The following is a 7,317-nucleotide window of genomic DNA, read 5'->3' as shown; positions in this document are numbered from 1 at the left end:
CAGTTGAAGATGACATGAAGATGGATCGCATTAGTCGAAGGAGATCCAACGACGTGTCGCTAGCATAATACATGGTGCTCAGGGACTAGCTGTGGGGGTATTAACCCCTATACCCTTACGGCTAGGCTTGGGCCGGCCCGGATCAGGGGGTCCGGTCCACTGGAAGACGACGCGCGGTCCTGGCCAACCTGCTTCGGAGTCCCGCGCAAGGAGTCAAGGCAGATTTGGAGATCGAGCAAGATCCTGGTTGGTTAGAATAGGAGTCCTTATCCGGCCACCTATGGCAATTGTAACTGGCTATGATTAGTTTCCAGATCTGTAACCCTGCCCTCCGGACTATATAAGGCGGGCAGGGGACCCCTCTAAAAAACATCTCTCATTGACATACAACAATACAATCAGACGCAGGACGTAGGTATTACGCCTTCTTGGCGGCCGAACCTGGATAAAACCTCGTGTTTGTCTTGCGTCACCGTCTTGTTTTGTGGCTTGCGCATCTGTCTGCCGACAATCTACTACCTTGGGCATACCCCTAGGTAGACTGCCGACCATATTTCGTTGACAGCAGCTAGGTCCAAGTCATCTATATATGTATTCTGTGGTATTCTTGTGGGAAACGAAGAATTATTACGGTGCGCTTCAAAATAGACAAATAGTAACGGTGTTTCTCAAAAAATATAATGGTACAAATAAAAAAAACCCTTTAATTTAAGCCATTTGATCATCATAAAATCTAACGGTGTAGATTATTTTCTTTTTTTGGATTAATCTAGTATATTCTTTGGTTTGATTTGGGCCGTTGGATCATCATAATATCCAACAGTGGATACTCTTTTCTTTTTCACGATTAATCTCGTAATTTCTAGACCTCTGTGGCGAATGTGAAGGTTTCTTCTAACATTGTTATATTAATATAGTAGCTATTTAAATTGGAAGGAAAATAATATTTGTTGGGCCATAAAAAGGAAGAGTTGTACGTAATGCTCATATCTACATTCCAAGTGAACAGAAAAATAAAAAAGTAGCATACGCATGTGGAAATTTATTTGCACGACAAAAAACTCCCCTAATAATCATCTGATTAGACATTGTAGGAAAAGGACTCCTTTGTCGATTGAATATGTTCTTTCTTACAATGGATAAAGTTTAGAAATAGAGAGAATGTGAACAGTTTATTATATTAGATATGTATTTTTTGGTTTATTCTAAGTCATTAGATAATCATAAAATCCAACGGTGTAGATTTGTTCTGTTTTCATAATCTAGTGTATTCTTTTCTTTTTTGGATTAATTTAGTGTATTCTTTGGTTTAATTTTTTCCTGATTAATCTTGTAATTTCTAGGTCCTCTCAGTGAATATAGGCTGTTTTTACACTGTTGTATTGATATAATGGATAGATCCTAGTTTTAGTTAATGTCTACACCTTTCACGGAGCTCGGATCTACAGGTAGTATTTTCAGTGTTCTTGTCATCTTTTAGTGCTACACAGAACCAATTTTGCCTTTAAGAAATCGACATTCAACCTACGAAAATTGTTTTGTATTACGTCCACATTTATGATTCTAGAAAAATTCTAGTTTTCTATGGCAATTTAGCTATAGCTGTCACCCCATCACGAGAAAAGCCGAAGACCATTACAAGATGAAGTTTTACCTGGTCAGGACAATACAAGATCTAGTCCACGACTTTGCGCAGCGTTCGTCAGTCAGAAGAGTACAATATCCGGTCAACGATGGAGGCACGGCAAGTTTGATCGGACTAGCTAGAGGAAGGAAGATTCAAAACCAATCCCTTTATTTATTCTGGCAACTGTCTATGCAAAGCCACCCTCAACATTTCTGTGTGCCAAGAAGTTCTCAGGTTCAAACTGAGCAATGGCATCTCAGTTTGCAGCGTCAACAGCAGTCCTCAGCTGCCTTCTTGCTCTTGCAACACTTGCAAGCTGCAACACTGAAGGTAAACTGCATATATATCACATTGCAGGCATCGTTACCGAGTTGAGTCTTTTTCTGAAACATGCATGTTGTTTTGGCTCCAAGGTGACATACTGTACGAGCAAAGGCAGACATGGAAGGACCCAAACGATGTGCTGGTGAGCTGGGACCCGACTCTTGTCAATCCATGCACCTGGCTCCATATCACTTGCAACAACGACAACTCTGTCATCCGTGTGTATGTTTCTCTCTCCTTTTTTTAAGATAACGAAACAAAGGTCCCAGCCTCTACCATCCCAAGATAGTGTGTCGTGCATGTAGTTATGAAATCTGGACAACAGTGTGTATTCATCCAGTGTGTCTGACGGTGTAAGTTTGTCAGCGAACTCTGTCTAGATTGAAGCTCAAGTAGCTGTGTATTGCTTTTTGCAGGGATTTGGCGAACGCAGGCCTATCAGGCTATCTGGTTCCAGATCTGGGAGGACTGAAGAACCTCAAGTACCTGTAAGAACTGCATAACTCGTTGGAACCACTGCAAGCATCATGGATTGCACTCAAGAACGCCGATTTTTCTCTGACTGTTTTCTGAACTGTTAAATGTGCCGATCTCCTCCAGGATGTTGTATGGGAACAACCTGACAGGGCCTATACCTGAATCTTTGGGCAATCTGACGAGTCTTGAGGGGCTGGAGCTTCAGAAGAATGCGCTGAGCGGTGCAATTCCATCCTCTCTCGGGAACATCAAAACATTGCAGTTCCTGTATGTCATAGTCCTTAATTAAATTCAGAGATGATTTTCTGAATGGTCAGAAAATACATAGTGGGTGTTGGTTTAACTGTTCTCATGGGTAGTTTTGACTCTTGACTATTCTATCTGCACACAGGAAGTTGAACGCAAATATGCTGACAGGCACGGTTCCATTGGAAGTCCTCTCCCTTGTCATTGCTGGGAATCTGACCGAGCTGTGAGTAATGTGTTAATTTCAGTAAATCATTGTCGCTTCTACATGGCTACATTATATTACAAGATGATGTTTTTTTTCCGCAACTGACAAAAGAAAAAAATGTATTCATTCAGAAATATTGCAAACAACGACTTGGCAGGCACAGTCAGATCATCTGGTTTGAGAGGTATTAATATGCATGTAACTGCAGCTTTGATTGGTTTATTTTTTATTTTCTTTGGTATATGAATATATAATATAAACTGAGGCTTACACGAATTACATACTGGCATTATCGCAGTGACTGCAATCATCCAGGACAAGCTGAAGACTAAATGATGATGAGTCCCTGGATCATGACATTGGCTTTCTTCATGCGTATTTTGGCAATAAATAAACAAATAAATCCAATGACATGGATTGATCTAGACACTTTGTAGTATGATATGGCTGCTGAATAAATTCTATTCTTCTCGGATTTTCCCGTTTAGTACCATTAGTTAATGAGAATATGGGGCGTGTCTAGTCCATGAGAAAAAAAGCTCTTTCCAATTTTCCTTTTTTATGTAAGTTGTTACTTTAGATAAATTTATATAAATTATTGAAACATCATGACGTATGACATATCTATATTAATGGTATCATCATAAGCACTCTTTTTCTAAAGAAAAATGCTACTATACATATAATCTTTGATGGAGGAAATTCAACATCTTGAACAGTGCAAGGGTTTAGTGCGGATCATTTTTAAAATTCCTTTTTGTTCTTTTTATCAATAAAATATTTACAGTGAGAGCCTCCCATGTTGTATTTAATGTTTAAAAAATTAAAATTCCTTTGGATTAAATATTGGCTGCTGGGGTTAAATATTAATAGGATCTTCAAGAGTCCTAAATTTAATTAGGGGCACCCTAACAAAAAAAAAAACAAACTCAATCTTTACAGTGGGAGCCTCCCATGTTCTATTTAATGTTTAAAAAATAAATTCCTTTGGATTAAATACATGTCGGGGTTAAATATTAATAGGATCTTCAAGAGTCCTCAATTTAATTGGGGGCATCGTAACTAACAAACTCCCCTAAATATATATTTCTCTCCCTCTTCTATTAGTCCATCTCAAATAACTTGTAGGGTGGACAATATGCCACCTTAAATTTGAGGGAGAGGGACGATGATTTAAGATACCACTAAATATAGGATGTCGGATAGAGGATGATTGGAGGGTGGTTTTGTTTTATAAACCTTAATTTTGACTTGAGAAGGTTGTATAGGAGAATTCTTGGAAATGCTCTAAGGGCCTATTTGGTAGAGCTACTTATGCTCTTAATATCTATGCAAAGTGATTCTCAATTATTGTCTAGTATAAACTATATGGATAAAGTAATTTCATGTGTGGAGTGATTCAGGAGAGATATTTTTTCAACTCCGAAACTCATAGTTCATTTCAAAGTATCACTTCACATAATCAACTAGAATCACTTCTCTATTAAAAAAACTGTTTGGTAGAGGTCCTCTTAAATTTAACCTATGTCGGGTGCTTTGCAAAATAGGTCCTGATATCATCTTGAGATCAACACTGTGTATTCTTCCTAGATGTCACTTCAAGCTCCACTGCAATCTTGAGTGATGTGGTGCAGGCTTAAATGGCCATTTATTCGATTAGTAATTAAGAGTGTAATCTAAATCATTATTTTTAATAAAATACAAAAACAAGAGTTTTGAATAAAAGCTATAATAAGCATAGGAGGTTCAACTTAACATTTGGATAAATAAACTATAGCGACTAATAAGATCAAAATCTGGAAGGCAAAATCTAGAATCGTAACGTCAAAAGTCATGGGTGCGACATGACCCACCTTAAGCTAAATTTCGACTAAATGTATATTGAAGATACACATGTACGTGTCATATAGAGAGGGAAACTATGGATATGGATGTGAAAACATTTAGAATAACTAATAAATTATGTTCATCATAACCATACAAAGAATACTAAGTATCTATATGTGTATTTCATTGAAAAATAAACAAAGAGAATGGGCAACTACATCGATGTTTTTTAAGATTTTCGTTTAAGCAAAAAGCACGGAGATGGGCTAGTACATATAATTGTTTTTTTATTCCTCAAATATGATAATACAAGTTATAGTATCTGAACGTACAGCCAGACACACACCCACACACACGATTTATTCACTCACACCAACATACCACTATGGTGTACACTAGGACTAGAACCTATACTAACATTAACACGTGCGTACAAGACATTTACGAAGACTAAGCTTCGCTAGATTGTCTTTATATGAACCATTGGTATCTGCAAAAGTTGGCATTTGTAGTTATTGTCGATTCTCAATCGATTTCCACAACTAAGAATAGAGCTGTATGGTTGGTTGGCACGCAACAGGGTAACTACATTTGACTAAAAAAAAATACTAACTCTAATTACCAGCCAAGAATAGTAGTAATTTTAACACAGTAGCGAATGGATTAATAATTTATTATAAACTTACATTCTTCAGCCCATAGTTCAAATTTCAACGATCCAATATTCTTCTCCTGTTTCTTTAATTGTTCCTTGTGGTTGTGGGCCTGACTAATCCTAAGAGCAACTCCAACAAAGCCGTGCTTGAGCCCTTAAAACTAAATTTGAGGCCGTGCTTGAGAATACCAGCCTTGTATTCTCGGGACAATTTTTTTGTTTTTGTGTGTCCAGAAGGCAGATTCTATATGGCCCATCTATTGGAAAATATGAACAACAGCTGAAGCCTGAAGTTGTCCCCTATTTCATTTCTCTCTCCCCCAAAGACTTCATCCGCTGCCGCCAGCCTGCTCCGTTTCCCCTTTCTCTGGATCTGCTGTTGCTCGCTCTGCTCTAGTGTCCGGTCGTGCGACGACACAACACAAGTGAGGGAAAGTTCTTTGGTGCTAGGTGGAAAGGGAGCTGGCGGAGGTGTACTCGAGCGCCGAGGCCGCTTGTTTTAGCGGAGGGAGAGCATACGCTTTTATTTTGAGCCTTCGTATGGTTGGAGTATTGGATTGGTCTTCCATCGTCGTCTTGCTTATTTGCTCCTCTCCTCTCTGCGTAGTCCGGCCAGTCGATAGCGCTTGGTTCAGACGTTGGTGACGTGATTTATTTATAGAGGGTAACAGATCACGTTGAATGGTGTTTGTTGTAGACGTCGTGTAATCGGATCACGCCATTATCGAATACGGGCTTTCACAGAAGAGATAAGGCTCCCACCACGATGCTATCAGATATCAGTAATGCTGTGCTAAGGATGTCCGTCCGTCTCGACGCTCCCATTAATAGGCCACGGCACCAGCCCAACGGTCTGACTCTCTATTTGAGTATCCGCTCGTCCCAAACCATATCTCCTCATGTCGTCTGTTCCTCTCCATTCAGTGCACCACCAGCGCGTCCGAACCGCCACACGCGTGCTCTAGTGTGACCATGCCGCCTAGACGCTCTCCTCCGCGTGCGTGCTCCAGCGTGACCACGTGTCGCCATGGCACCCTCCACCGCGCTCGACCGGCTGCCACCCTCTCTCTCCACCACGCTCTAGCGCTGAAAGCTCTAATTTGGTTTTGGTGAATTGATGAAACCCTAAGTGCTAACCTAGTTTATCAAAGTTATTATGAGATAGGTAGCACTATTTCAAGTGATGGAGCAATTGTGAAGATCATGATGATGGTGTGATGGTCATGGTGATCAAGTGCTCGGCTTGGAAAAGAAGAAAGAGAAAAATAAAAAGCTCAAGGGCAAAGGTGAAACTTGATAGGAGCTTTTTGGTTTAGTGATCGAGACACTCAACGAGTGCGATCACATTTAGGATCGACAACCGTACTATTAAGAGGGGTGAAACTCATATCGAAATACTGTTATCAAAGTGCTACTAGATGCTCTAACTCTTTGCAAATGCATTTAGGATCGAGTGGAGAGCTAACACCCTTGAAAATATTTATGAAAATATGCTAATACATGTGCACAAGGTGATACACTTGGTGGTTGAAACATTTGATCAAGGGTGGCGAAGTTGGAGAAGTAGAGGGGTTCTCTTTCACTGACCGGACGCCAGTTTCGAAGTGACCGGACTCGCTGGTTGTGCGTCCGGTCAATTATAGTGAAGACGACGCGCTTGGGCTTGGTCTATTCAGCGACCGGACGCTGCACAGTCATTGTGACCGGACACGCAGGGCCTACGTCCGGCCAGGCTGTGACGTACGCTGACACAAGCATTGAGCCGAGGCAGTGCTGACCTGACGCGGTGGTGCGTCCGGTCACGCGCGACAGGACGCGTTAGGTCGTGGGAATTCGGCTCTGGACCCTCTCTGAAACTAATCTGACGCTGGGAAGCTGCAGAGAACAGCGCGTCCGGTCAAGGCTTGGCTTTGGAGCGCGCGAAGGATAACTAACATGATCGACACGTCTGGT

At 40.8% G+C, this 7,317-nt stretch overlaps 1 pseudogene; it reads left to right on the top strand.

Annotated features, from left to right (window-relative positions):
• The first annotated feature begins 1,816 nt into the window (after nt 1-1,816).
• LOC136485096 (disease resistance protein BAK6-like) lies at nt 1,817-3,456 on the top strand (annotated as a pseudogene).
• Nucleotides 3,457-7,317: the final 3,861 nt, after the last annotated feature.

Source organism: Miscanthus floridulus, chromosome 10 (assembly GCF_019320115.1).
Source record: "Miscanthus floridulus cultivar M001 chromosome 10, ASM1932011v1, whole genome shotgun sequence".
NCBI lineage: Eukaryota > Viridiplantae > Streptophyta > Magnoliopsida > Poales > Poaceae > Miscanthus > Miscanthus floridulus.
The sequence above is the reverse complement of the archived record's forward strand: the minus strand, read 5'-3'. Positions and strand labels throughout refer to the sequence as shown.